The sequence below is a fragment of the Thermobia domestica genome, chromosome 18, assembly GCF_964235325.1.
Source record: "Thermobia domestica chromosome 18, izTheDome1.hap1.1, whole genome shotgun sequence".
Classification (NCBI taxonomy): Eukaryota; Metazoa; Arthropoda; class Insecta; order Zygentoma; family Lepismatidae; genus Thermobia; species Thermobia domestica.
Genome location: NC_137471.1, coordinates 59,057,284 through 59,070,417, shown reverse-complemented (window position 1 = coordinate 59,070,417; position 13,134 = coordinate 59,057,284). Strand labels below are relative to the sequence as shown.

Genomic DNA, 13,134 nt, shown 5'->3' with positions numbered 1-13,134 from the left:
CATCACTATTAGGAGATATCAAAGTAAAAACAGATACAATCTATTAGTGTTGCTGGTGTAGCTTTGGCGCACCACATTGTGGTGGTAAAATTCAGCACTTTGCATGAAAAGACATGTTTATGAGTAACAAATTTTTGCAGATGACAGAATTAAATACAAAGTAATATAGTTGTTTTTTAGATTTACAAGTGCAGGCTTACTAGTTCGAAATCATTACAAGTGATTTACGACGAATAAAATTAATGAGTCCTTATGAAAGATGACTCTATTAGATGCTATTTTCTACCATATTCCTGCACGGTGTACAGAACCCTATTTTATGTTTACAAGTGGAATGTTACTAATATGAAATTATGACAAATACTATTGAAACTAGTATCATTGCCAAATCCCGCTTCTTTTCACTACCCTCGCTTTTGCGTATACTCACCATCGCTGACGCACCTGCTCCCTTGGGACGCACCCGTCCACCAGCTTCGCCCCGCCCTGAATTGGTTAGATACCATTCGTGCTTTTAGTGGTCACTTAGCACAGGTTAGTTCATGTTTCTTGCACTATGTTTTTAATGCCATACAACCGAAAGCCGTATTTATACGCAAATCGTAAAAGAAATGTAAATTTTCAAAAATTACTTCCGGTAGCTTCCTTGGATTTTATCTATACCAAGTGAGATATATTCATGTTTCCCAGCGGAAACCTTTTAGGGCATAATAAGAAGAAAATTAGTCAAAGAATTATATTTTTTCAACAATTTTCTCTAGTCGTGCGCCAAAAGTAAACCAGTACACTACTAGTTAATAGTGTTTATTTTTCATATAAGTACATAAAGAAATAGATCAATAATCTATTCCAACCAGAAATAAAATAATCAACTGCATCAGATTTTGGCGACGAACGACGTACTTTTTTAGCGCCATAAAAATTCGTTTCTTTCGATTGGGCAATATTTTATTTTAACGTAGATAAAAAGTTTAATGGTAATATTCATATCTCATAAACCATACTACGTACTGTCGTCTTGTAACTATCATAATGATAAACATCATGACGGCATATGCTTTAGTGCAGTGGCATAACTAAAGGCTTGGGAGTCTCACACAGAAAGCGTGGAGTGGGGCCCCTTCTGTTCTAATGTGTTTCTTTCGTTACACTCCCTAGTTCAGAGGTGGGTCCAGTGGGGGGCGATCGGGGCAATCGCCCAAGAGAGGGGAAACTTTCTTATTTTATATATATATATATATATATATATATATATATATATATATATATATATATATATATATATATATATATATATATATATATATAACCCATCCCAGAGTTTGAAGCTGTTAAAAATAGCTATTAGTAGCAATATGACAACCCACCTTCCCCCCACCAGAAGTCGGTCCATGATTAGTGATGGGTAAATTCCCAGGAAAATATTTTTCGGAAATATTCCCTGGGAAGATTCCCAAAATGGTAATTTCCGGGGATTTATGTACAATCAAAGAAAATTGCATTCTATTACTATGTTTTGATTTCAAAGTTAAATTATTCTTTTATCACAGTATATTATTACTGTAGTCCCCAGAGTAGTCTTTAAAATGTATATTCTGAACGATGTCATGTTATTTTATTAATATTTTATTATATTTAGAGAGTACGCATAAATGGATATTTATTTATATGTTCTATGAAAAGAAATATGTTTCAAAAATGGTGTAGTAAGTCCACAAACTTTTAAACCGCTAAACAGTTTAAATTTACATGTAAGTGGATTTTCTAAACTTGACTCTACTACTGATATTATAAACATATGAAATTTTTAAATGGTATAAACAAATTTCTTTAATTTGGCTCTTAGTGGGGTATATCTTATTTCTTAATGGGGTTAATGATCGTTTAGCATTTTGAGTTGTAATTCAAAATCATAAGCTTAATTCGAAGCCAAGACAATACAGAAAGAGAGGCTCGCAGCCATATTGTTTCTAGTTTATTTGAATTCAGCAATGTAAGCGCCGCCTTCGGAAAGCCAGTGTTATGTATTTTGCATCCAGATGCGAAAAAGTGATATTCTCTTAAAATTTGAGAGTTCTGAGCTGGGCTCAACACAAAGGTTTTTCGTGTGTTAATATGGTAATTATGAAAGTTACTTAAGCTCTTAATAGTTATTTGCGTATATTAAAACCATGTATTTCATGTTTTATGTATTAATAGTATTGTCTGGTAAAATGTTATTATTACCTAAAACCATTTTATTTGAACAAAAAATTGGGAACTTTAGGGCCACGGGGGCCCGGTTAAATATTGTTTTAAAATCAACATATTTGACATGGCTTCATTTCGTACCAATGCACAACTTTTGATAACTACTCAACCCTGAATATCTGAAAAAAATTTGTTCGGCCCACCCTAGTACTTATGCCCTTGTACTCCATGATATAGGGCTCGTTTTGTTCCCCTTGTACTTCATGATATAAATTTTGTGCAACTTAAAACAACTGGCTAGGATAGCGCGTAAAACAGCTGGCTAGAGTAGCGCGCGGAAAAACGTACTTGCGGGAGTATTACTCTCCCGAGCGGGTCGTAGTCCCGCAGGGCGCGTTGTTTTCTATCTTAGTTACCAACAATTCATTTTCTTTTCTCACATAAATCACTTCTACTTACCTTTACGGTGTGCACATATCTCCTACTGCCCTAAAAAAAAAAAATGTGTTCGATACTTTCTTGACTACTTGAACATCACTATCAACTCATTTCTTCCGTAAATCATCCTACTTTTTGCTAGTTTTGCTTCCCCAATACGAAACAATTACCCTACTTTTTAGTGCAAATGGAAATGGAACTTAAAACATCATATTACTAGTTATATAAGGTACAATCAAAGAATTTAATTTTTTTAAACCTCCAAATTCTTTAAAACCTAGAAGTAAATCATAATATATTAAAATAAAGTAATTAGTCATATGGTTCTTATAATTTAGAAGATAAAGTAAATAAATGGAAATAAATTCCTTCCCGGGAATTTATAGGCCAGGGAAAAAACCCAAGAATATTCCCATTTTTAAAATTCCTTCCCAGCGGGAATATTCCCACTGCCCATCACTATCCTGGATCCGCCCCTGCCTTAGTTCCGAATATATTTTTAGTATTTATAAACTACACAAGATTATAATGAATCACACACCACGATTATGCACTTTAGGATATGTATATTTCACAATATATATCGAACTTGACACATTAAAATAATAAACATTCAACTCTTACAATATCGATTTTCGTTCTATATTTCTTCGTTACCATATTAGCGAGATAAACAGGTTAACATAGCAACCAAAACAAGAAATATGTCGATACAATACAAATATTTAAATCATTTCTTTTTATAGTTTCTTATTATTATTAACAACTTGTGCCCTTTTAAATAGCACTTTTGTTTCAAAATAGAAATGATATTGAGAAGAACATACAAAATATACATTATCGTTGTATATATGGCTCCCAAACTATAGAACTTCTTGAATTGGCTACAATTAAAGAAAGAATCCTGGACCGTTTAACATTTCATATACATGGTTACCTTACTTTTTGAATACCTTTTACATATAAAAATTACAATTCATGAAACTATATATTATTTGTTATCTTATCTCAATATCATTCTTATATTTTTCTGATAGTAAATTTTATTTTAATTTTATAAAATTACTAATAACAAAGAAATATTCAAAATATAATAAGTTTGTTGATAATTTAGATCCAATATAGATTCTTTAATTCAATATCATTTATACTTGTTAACAATAAAGTTGGTATAAACTGAAATACAACATATTTAATTAATTCGGGCATAATTAGCATAACTTTGATAGACAATATTCGTACTGATACATAGAAGTGATTGCATAAAATATAAACTAAGTACGAATTACAAAGAAATCATAACAATATTCAAAGTGGAACAAAACGAGAACTAATTGAACATGTTTTGACGGACGTCATAACTTTAGCTCAAGTGACATTACCAAAAGATTTGATTAAGTTGCATTGAATAGCATAATCTTGAATACAATCCTGTATACTATTTACTTCACCAGTTTTTTATTCCTATTTTGAAAATTTTTGCCACCTATGTAATTGCTACTAAATCTGGGAGTACGAGGAAAATTAGATCTGTTGTTTACATTATTCCTAAAAGCTGTAAGATTATTATTTCTGTTTCTTCTGAAATTAGATCAGGGGCGGATCCAGGGGGCGATCGGGGCGATTGCCCCCCCCAGAAGAGTAAAACTTTCTTATTTTATATATATAAATAAAACCCATTCCAAAGTTCGGAGCCCTTAAGTGTAACAGTATGACAACCCACCGCCCTCCCCAGAAGTCGGTCCTGGATCCGCCCCTGAATTAGATTCGGTCGTATTGCCATTACGATAAAATCCAGCATTACCTCTTGTATTATGATTGCAATCTTCTCTAACATTCATGTTTCGAACAGGAATATGATTAGCTTGATTTCTGTTGGTATTACCTTGCAACTTAGACTGACTCATGATTTTGAACTATCATAAGTAAATGATTAAAATTAATACACTGCGAAGAAATCAATATTTGCTGTAATCTAAACGGTAATAATATTCGTATTGATGCAATTACGCGCAATTCCTGCTGATATGGATTGATCAGTTTCAAGTCATTATATGCTGAACTAATCTGGGCATCCCGGTCTGCTAACATAAAATCGTTCCCAAAATTTGCTATGAGCGCGTTTTTAAAATCTGAATAATTACATAGACTATCTCTGATAGCTTTATACCATACGGAACAAGGTGGTAATAAAATATGTGGCAAGATTTTGAGGAAATTAAACTTGTTTACAAAAATTAACTCACATTCCTCTTCATTTTTTTCTAAAAAGGTGCTTGCTGAGATATCCTCAGATCTACCGCTAAATTTAGTTAGGGATTTTATTTCACTAAATTTTACGCGGGTATTAGTACTAAAATATCTTAAACGTCTAGGTTTTACGTGCGTATGGTTCCTTCGATTTGGTTTTCTTTCTTCATCCTCGATATTAGAAATGGTGTCCCTTTCAGAATAGCCATCTGATGGATTACTGTTCTCTTCACATGGCCTCGATTCAACCCTCTTCTGTTCCGCATACGCTACGTTGACGGCAGGGTCCGGATTACAATTTGCTGTACTAATTTTCTCTTTGATGATCTGTACTTCTTGTTGCAGTCTCTGAATTTGGTTTGTATTGTCATTAACCTGTGTTTCTACTCCTTCAACTGCACTTCTCATCGCTGCAAAACTATGGATAATTTGCTCTATCCTATTGTCGGTTCGCGTATTTATCTGTATTGTCGGTTCCAGTTTAATATTTATCTGTTGCGTTACTTATTCCAATGTGGAATCTATCTGCTGCCCTATTTGTTGTATTACTTGTTCAATTTTGGAATTCAATTTGGAATCCATCTGTTGTCCTATTTGTTGCGTTACTTGCTCCAATCTGGAATCCATTTGCAGTCCTACTTGTGTTATGGAATTCATTTGCTGTCCTAGCTGTCGTATAAGATCAACCACATCCATCGATGTCTCAGTTGCTGATATATTGACATCATCAACTCTTGTACTGGTATCTTCGTCCCTTTGAATATTCATTTTAATTCTTCGATATATCTTCTTTTTATTTCGTAATAGAATGTAATCCGTGGTGTAACTTCTAACTAATCTCAAAGGTCCCAGGGTTTCGGTACCATCTATACAGATTATGTAACGTGGTTCTTTCGTTACACTCCCTAGTTCCGAATATATTTTTAGTATTTATAAACTACACAAGATTATAATGAATCACACACCACGATTATGCACTTTAGGATATGTATATTTCACAATATATATCGAACTTGACACATTAAAATAATGAACATTCAATTCTTACAATATGGATCTTCATTCTATATTTCTTCGTTACCATATCAACGAAATACACAGGTTAACATAGCAGCCAAAACAAGAAATATGTCGATACAATACAAATATTTAAATCATTTCATTTTGTATTTTCTTCTTATTATTATTAACAACTTGTGCCCTTTTAAATATCACTTTTGTTCCTAAATAGAAATAATATTGAGAAGAACATATAAAATATACATTATCGTTGTACTCCACGTCCCACTTCACGATTTGGGAGCCCCATGATGGTTTGGGGCATCCCGCAATGCGGGGTCTGCAGGCTTTTGTTTACGTCACTGCTTCAGTGTCAGTTTCCTCTTAATATGTGGCGTAGTTCTCGCACACTATAATTTTTTAGGTTTACAAAAATATCGGTTTTTCTCCAACATTAAGCTCGAGAATTTACGCACCCAATCGTTTAATACCTTCCCGAAAAACACTATCTTTACGAAGACACTTATGTGTCGGGCGGAAAGGATTGCACGCTACAGTGAAGGGCCCTTTCCTAGTAAGATAGTGAAATCGGCCCTTGATCCAAATTGGGTCGTTAATGACGCAAAATGTTAGTTTTGACCTAAAACTACCCCCAGAAAAGTTTCCACCCCTTACCGAATTATCGTATCGTAGCTGCTTAAAATTTAATACTGTTTTTAAAATTCTGGTGGTTATGGCCAAAATAATTTGAAAGATTCACAGATTGTAGATACTATGTAGATTCAAATTCAAACATTTTTTCGAAAAGAGAGATGTGTATTTTCTTGGTTTGTTGTGTGTTTCAAATTTCAAAAAAATCGTAAAAAAAAAAAAAAAAAAATGAGTGGGACACGTCGTTGATTTTTGTTCAAAATGTTATAATACACTTAGGTACAACATATATATGTTTTCGTGATCTGAACGTGATGGCAACATTGTAAAAAAAAAAATAGTGAAAAAACTTTTCCTTAGTTTTATTACCGTTCAGGGAAGCTTCAAGTATATAACAAAATTGTTTTTTGCCAACAAATTCTGAGTTTCTGATTTTTTATAACTAAACGGTCTCTATCTCTGGATGATCCTCATATATATTTTACGAAAGTAACCACTGAAAGCTTTCTTATAGTTAATATAACATCCTGCCATCAACGCTAATGAGGGAATGGGCAGCTCCGTACATACCTGTACTATATGTAGTAATCTAAATGGATGATGCTAAGTGAATCCTTGAGATATTAATTCGCATGTGGTCACTAATGCTGTGCCATTAGTTGCATTTTTCGAGTATGACCATGAGTAATTTTAAATTAAACAAAGAATGTACCGAATCTCAAATAGGCTAAATGTTTGATTTTAAATAACACAAACCCAACGCTGAAATAACGCAATATGCAAGAGTATAAGGGAAATAATAGATTCTACTCACCTGTAAAGTTAACTGAAAACGCCGAGCACGAGTTTCAACAAAAACGGTGAATAATTCATCGTTCGCTATGTTCATAACGAATATATACAGGGTGGTCCATAAGTATTAGTACAGTGGATTATTTTGGAAACAAACATGATTAAAGCAAATCTGGCTAGCGGAGGGCGGACTTGGGTAAAGGAGCTACCGATTGATGCATGTGTGGTGAATGGTGGTCATTTTGATGGTCGCCATCTTGGATCCGGGTTATTTTTTTAAAAATAGGAAGGTAGGCATATAACACATCAATTAACACTGTTTTTTTTTTTTTTTTTTTTTTCAGGGGAATGCAGTCCCGCAAGCAGAAATGCATTATCATATCCCGTTCCAAAGTTATAAAGGCGGTGTGTGTATATAAAGGCACTAGACAGTGAGTCTGTTCTTCGATAAGTATGTTCCTTAAATACGTTCAAAGTAGTTAAGCTTCTCTCCACTGTCGCTGTGTTTATGTGTTAAGGATTATGGAAATCTATAGCCGGTTCACGTTCATGAATTGCAAGATGGTCGACTGGCGAATAAACGTAACGTGGTAATACTGGAGTCTGCCCGAGGAGTTCATAGAGAATTGGATGAGCGTGTGTGATACAGTGGTATATATAACGAGAGTGAAGGCAGTAGAGATGTGGGAGAAGTGTCGGTATATTGGTACTTCGATAGACTTCTTGTATTGGAGTGCTAGGTAGTAGAGGTTATGCAAGTCTTAAAGCATGAAGTTTCAGGACTTGTTATCTGTTTCGCGCCAAGTGAACTTTGTTGTGGACAAACACCGTGTAAGTGGGTTTTCTCGGGTTCTCCCGTTTCCTCCCACTTTCTTCATTTCACTATTTCATTCAATATTTCATCATCACCGTCTCCTTTAGCCTACCTGGCATAACTGTGCGACGTAAAACTCAATAATTTCATTTCATTTTTGTTACCTGTTATAAAATTTTAATGAAGTTGACTATCAGGCAACATTTCCATGTGTTAGGGAACCCCTCCAAGAACTCTACAATACAAATACAACGTTAAGGTAAAGACACTAAGGTTATTTATATATTTAAGATGAAAAACTTTTAAGAGATATTCAAATTAATTTTTAAAGTTAAATAAATTTAGAGGTTCAAGTATTTCTATCTATCTTTTAAACTAATTAGAAAAAAAATTTAAACTTAACAGACTGTTTCGAATTTCTTTTCGACTTTGAACTAATACGGTAAGTAAGGAGTTATACATACTTACTGCCATCTACTAGGTACCACATATCATCATCATATTATATTTCCGTTACCAAGACGTAATTCATGTTATACCATTAGATATCATTCAGGAAATTGTAATTTTAAGAAATTAATATTTTTTATTGCCAGAAGAGTTGAACTGTATCTATGATTTAATTGCAATATATCAATTAGTGCTTCAAAAGTTCACTGTTTCTCACGTAAGGAACAATATACTTAATTTAGACAGGAACAGTAACATTTCTGTTTTTTTAAAAAAGAATAAGAATAGGCACTAATATAGTACTTATAATACAGATATTAATAATAATACATTCAAAATTTGTGTTTTAAGATGTCCATAAGTCCAACACTAGAGAAACGAAAGTTTTGCCTTTTACACTATGTACAAGCCTCCTCAGGATTTTATCCAAGAAGAGAGAGGATGCAGAAGATGGACACACAAGCACAATCGCGAATAATCACGCGCATCAATTGCCTCCCTTCCTGAGAAACACTCGTATTTTAATAAGTTGTATAACCTACTAATATAATAATTTTATGAAAATCGCGAAACTCTTATTTAGTGGACAATCTCTCGTCCCCCTCCCTTTCCCTGTGCAAAGTCCTAAATTACGCTACTGTTCATAGGGTTGCCAACTCCCTAAAATAAAAAAAGCGGCACCCCCTCAAAATTCTCTATGATATAGGTTGATCTCTGTTCGGACCCATCCATGGGAAGGAAATGTATTATCGTGAACAAATGTGCATTAGCACCTGCGTTCTGCATATCCTTAGTACATTCTCTAAGCTTAATAGATACATTGTGCTATAAGTGAGAAACTGAAATCGGCATTGATCATTTTATTGCATTTACCAGTAAATGCCTATCGAAACAGATGAACAAAAGTATATTAATTTTTACGTGACAATTGTGGATTTGGAAAATGAAATTTATTCTTTAAATATACTTCATCTACAGGAAATTGCTTTAAGAAGTCTTTTTCACTCTCAATAAATGTATAAAATTCCTTACAAGTAAATTTCAAATTTTCCCTGATACAGTCTCTGTCATTCCTTTAAAATTATCTAAACTGATGAACACAATATATTAATCGTTGATAGATGTTGAAAGGTGACACTTTTGGATTTACAGAATTAAAGTTACTTTTTAAATCTATACTTCGAACGGATTAAATTGCTTCTAACTAGCTACAAATTTGAAGAAACCGGTCATAAAGAGGTTGGTAAGAAGTTTGTACCGGTCACCAGCTTTAATAAAATAACAGCAATATTTCCGGCCAGGCCGGTGAAAAACTGACCAGTGCAGTTGGCAACCCTAACAGTACATTGTTCAGAAACACTACGCAGGTAGAAATCAACATCTTTACATACTTCTCTTTCATGTTCAATTACTCATTTTAGCTATAAAATTATCACTTTTTCTTCACGACACTTCGTAAAATTGCACCTTCTTTTTCTCTTCAAGTTGCTTTCCACTTGTATTCTATAACGTTTTAGGTTATATAATAACCCTGAGTTTGTTAAATTAAAATTATGGAAATATTTCAAAAATAATTCATATACCAACTTTTTAAATAATCTATATATATAAAAGAGAACGTACAAATCCTTTGTTAGCTCATCACGCTAATACGGCTGAACCAATTTCTTTCATTTTTGGGGGGTTATTAAGATTTGGACCCTAGATGGTTTTTATCATATCACTTTAATTTTCAATTACCAGTGTCTTGAGATAATTGACCATTCAAGTGTCCATAACGTACAAATCCTTTGTTAGCTCATCATAGCTAAATCTAACCGTATTTATATGCAACCCACATGACCGTGTCACTCGGCGGGTTAACATAAATGACAGGCGATATAATGTTAACATTTACTCCAATCTTCTATGGTTTTTATCATATCACTTGAAAGCGAAAAAGTAAAAATTATCTAAGTAACAAAGTTTATTGCGTTCCGGGGTGACCCCAGCGAAGCGGGGTGAACGCTGCTAGTAACACATGAAATCGAATTTATTTGAACTACTGTATTTTTCGTGAATTTTGTGCATTTAACTTATTATTTTATAATTAATCTTCTTTGTAAACGAACTTACATACATCCACTATGGCTTCCTAACATGCTATATATAGCACTATTCACAAAGAACAAGCTTCTACATGTTTGACCACTAAAAAGAAGAAATGATACCACACGATACAGACTATAGGAAATGATATCATAACGAACTTACATACATCCACTATGGCTTCCTAACATGCTATATATAGCACTATTCACAAAGAACAAGCTTCTACATGTTTGACCACTAAAAAGAAGAAATGATACCACACGATACAGACTATAGGAAATGATATCATAAGATACAGACCATTATCCTTAATAACATATACATATTTCTACAAGTTATCGTTACAATTCAGAACAGAAAATATTATGCTCCTACTGAGAATCGAACTGGGATCACACACAATACATATACACGCTTAACCGATATGCTGTAGAAATAATTAACGTTATAGGCAATAAATTATAGTAATTAAAATCTTTGTGTCCATGATACTATCTACTTAAGCATAGCTTCCCTTTAATGTTACTTCGATAGCATCTTCTATATTTGAATTTTTAAAAATATGTGGCAATATTTCTCCTCTAAAGATTATTTGCATTTTTCTTTTTCTTTCTTTCTTTCTTTTTATATATAGCTTCGAGTACATTCAACACACTATCACCAGCTGCAACATAGTGGTTCATCGTTGTATTATTCAAGTGAGCGTTCACCAAGGTTTCATTTTTAAGAAGTTTTACCGTACTTCAAAACTATTTAGCTGCATCTCACGTTCTTGCTTAAAGAACAGTTTGAAGCAACAGTTACCATATCTGCATAAAAGACACATAATACATCAGATGAAAAAAAAAAGAAACTAAAACTACCGTACTTATTTCAAGAATGAATTCCATAATCAATCGAATAACAATAACAGTGTTCTGACAGATGTTTCCATCATTGGCCCATCGTCGGATTTGCATAGATAGATGTTCATTTTGCTTGAACCTTACTGAAGCTTTTTCCCTGAACCTTTTGAGTTTACTACAAAATTTATTGAATCTCGAAGTCAGTAAATCTAGTTCTACCTCTTGAAATATCAATGATGATGCTAATTCCAGGTTTTTATGAAAATTGACACATTCTATACGATCACAAGAATCCAAAAGTACTATCATTGGCAACTCAAAATACAAATGGAAGAAATCAACTGTATTTCTCACTTCTTATATAAAATATATGCTAGAAAAATAAGATTCATGCTGAAATCCATGGTTGATAATATTGCTAACTAACTCTATGTCCTATGGAACCCGAAGGTTCAATGCCGCGTTCACAAAAGCTCTCCACTGACTTCTGTCCTTAGCCAATTGGATCTAGTTTCTACTTTGTATTCCTATCTCTGCGAGATCCATCTTAATATTGTCCTCCCATCTGCTCCCTAGGTCTTCCTAATGGTCGTTTTCCAATTGCTTTACCAGTCAAGACTTTGAGAGCGTTTCTACTTTCTTCCATTCTAGCTACATGACCTGCCCACCTAAGTCTCCTGGACTTGATGACCCTAACAATGTTGGGTAAACCGTATAAATTATGTAGTTCCTCGTTGTGAAGTTTTCACCATTCCCCATTCACGTTCCCCTTGGGTTCGAATATTCGTCTCAGGATCTTAGATTGATAATATTGCACCAGCAGGAACATAGGAAAGAGAACCCCGCCTAGGAAGAAAACCCTCTGCAAATAAATCTCAAAAGAATTAGATATCTTCCTTAGATGTGTAATGTAAATCTCAGGCCGTAAAGATCTTACTATTTGTATTATTTATAATATGTTTATATGACGTCGTAATAGGCCTAACAAAATTCCAAATACATCTCCAAAATTACTAAAGCAATAAGAATTATATTTTTAGGTATGTGCCTACCTCATTTTGTGGTATATTTCTACCTGAAGTTAGGATTGGAAGGGGCCTTAGATTCTGAAAACTCCCTTCTACTTACGGTAGTAATTATAGTACATTGTTTTCGTGCAGTGGTGTACCCAGAGTTTCAAAAGGAACTCAAACTCCCAAATTCATATTGTTTAAAGACTAATGTATGTATTTTTTTTTCATATTTTTTGTTAAAGGAGGAGTTAAATCCCGACTCATTCCCTTTATGTACGTAACTGTTGTCTTTTCAAAATTTGTTCGTCTTCTTCCTGTCCTTAAAAAAAAAAAAAAAAAAGTTTTCTTAAAGAAAACATTGTGTTTTTTTCTATATTACTGTGAACAGAAAGTTGGAAATCAGCAATTTCAGAAAATAAAAATATTATCCTTATTGTAGTAAACTTAGCTCGAGGGACGAAAGTTCGTACACCGGAATTATCTATCTATTAAAATGCTACAATACCATTTTTTTTTTTTTTTTTTTTTGAAAGGAGAATAGGAATATTGACTTTTATCAATGCAATATGTTACTGGAAAATTATAGACTTCTCCTGCCTCT

The 13,134-nt window shown here is 33.4% G+C and overlaps 1 long non-coding RNA gene across 1 annotated transcript in view; it reads left to right on the top strand.

Moving 5' to 3' along the window:
* Positions 1-8,227, top strand: part of LOC145676177 (uncharacterized) — a 328,103-nt gene extending 319,876 nt beyond the window's left edge. The window contains exon 3 of the long non-coding RNA XR_014129312.1: positions 7,665-8,227. This is a non-coding gene — a long non-coding RNA (uncharacterized LOC145676177). The remainder of the gene's footprint in view (positions 1-7,664) is intronic.
* Positions 8,228-13,134: the final 4,907 nt, after the last annotated feature.